Here is a 2,148-nt window from a genome sequence, read left to right as displayed (position 1 = left end):
TGGACTTTCATGCCCAAGCTGGCTTTGAACTGCAATCCTCAGATCTCAGCCTCCTGAGTATCTAGGATTACAGGCGTGAGCCACCAACGCCAGGCTATTTTTTATGTTTTTAACAAGTCAAACCTATAGAAACAATCCTTGCTGGAGGTTGCCAGTCCTGGGGCTTAAATTTAGGGACTGGGCACTGTCCCTGAGCTTTTTGTTTTGTTGGTCATGGGGCTTGAACTCGGGACCTGGATGCTGTTCCTGAGCTATTCAAGTCAAGGTGAATGAATGCTCTACCACTTAAGCCTCAGTGCCACTTCTGGTTTTCTGATGGTTAATTGGAGATAAGAGTCTCTCTGCTCTAGCTGGCTTTGAAACATGATCCTCAGATCTCAGCCTCCGAGTAGCTGGGATTATAGGCGTGAGCCACCTGCATCTGGCCCTGAGCTTCTTTGGCTCAAGGCTGGTACTCTACCACTTCAGACGCAGTGCCACTTCTGGCTTTTTCTATTTATTTGGTACTGAGGAATGGAACCCAGGGCTTCATGCATGCTAGGCAAGCTGTCTACCACTAAGTCACATTATTTAATGAGTGAGACACTTCCAATTACTGTGTGAAAATGAGCACACCCTTTCAAGGTATGCCCAATGAGGTACCACTTCAAATTTTACCAATTATACAATGGCAAAAACATCCCCTGTTCATTTTCAAGATATTTTCTCCATAAATGAGTCCCTTTCACACTCCTTGTTAAAATGACAGCTTCTCTTTGGCAGGGCAGATTAGCAGATTAGGAAAGAGTATTATTGTTTTCCCTGTACTTGCTTTATTATATTATCTTCAGTCTGTGGTTTATTCATAAGAATCATTTGATAAACCCTAAGTCTACTTAGCCACACAGAGATAAATGGCAATAAAGCAAACCACTACTAACTTAAATGAGTTATTTCCACTTTTTCCTCATGGTATCTGGGGTAGAGGGCCAACTTGTGGACCAGACTGTGACTATCATTCTGCCTGGTCAGTGCCTCAACCACAGATTCACTTTGCTTTGGTTTGGGGCTTTTTGTTTGTTTTGTGGTATTGGGGATTGAACCTTGGGTCTCATGTAGACAAAGCAATCATTCCACCATTAAATTACATCCCTAGCCCTTTACTGTTTTTGTTTTAATTTGACCATCGTCTTGGCTAACTATGACACAGACCAAATCAGAACTCTAATTTCAACTATATTTAAAATGTAAGCAAAAGCTAGTTGTTTACATAAAATAAACACGTATATAGGAAATCTCAGATTTTCAAGTACAGACTGGATATGCATATTCCAGGATGGTCCAGAAAGGTAGCTTCTAGCTCAACACCACTGAGCCATCCTTTCGCAAACAGCCAGTGATCCTAAGAAAAGTAGTTTCTGAACATTGGAAGCATTAAGGAAGACAAATGACCAGCTGGACAGCTACTTCCCAGGATGCAGCAGTAGGGGGAAGACACTGGATTCAATTACTCTCCAGTCTTCCTTTTTTTTTTTTTAAAGTTTTTTTTATCATGTTAAAGACTAGAAATAATAGGCAACCACTGTAGCTGTTTTTGTTATTTTTCAAACAATCCCAGGTTCATGCCCCAAGCCATCTTGGATTGTTATCCTCCTATTTATAATTTCCATGCAGCTGGGATGACAAGAGCATGTCATCATGCTCAGCTTTCTACTGGGTCTCATAAACTTTTTTGCCTGGGCTGACCTTCAACTATGAACCTCCCAAGTAGCCAAGATTACAGGCATAAGCCACCATGCTTAAAATTTTTTCCTTGGGCTGGGAAGGTGACTCAATGGTAGAGTGCTTGCCTTGCATGAGACCCAGGTTTCTATTCCACAGCACCACATAAGCAGAAAAGGCTGGCACTGTGGCTCAAGTGGTAGAGCTGAAGAGCTGAGGGACAGTGCCCAGGCCCAGAGTTCAGGCCCCCTGACTGACAAAAAAAAAATTGTCTGACCATATCAAATATATAATCAAATTATTTATACATTTCTTCCTGTTCTTATGTTTCTGGATACTTTTTTTTTTTTGTCGGTAGTGGGGCTTGAACTCTGGGCCTGGGCACTGTCCCTCAGCTCTTCAGCTCAAGGCGAGCACTCTACCACTTGAGCTACAGCACCACTTCCG

Source organism: Dipodomys ordii, unplaced genomic scaffold, assembly GCF_000151885.1.
Source record: "Dipodomys ordii isolate 6190 unplaced genomic scaffold, Dord_2.0 Scaffold36, whole genome shotgun sequence".
Taxonomy (NCBI): Eukaryota; Metazoa; Chordata; class Mammalia; order Rodentia; family Heteromyidae; genus Dipodomys; species Dipodomys ordii.
The sequence above is the reverse complement of the archived record's forward strand: the minus strand, read 5'-3'. Positions refer to the sequence as shown.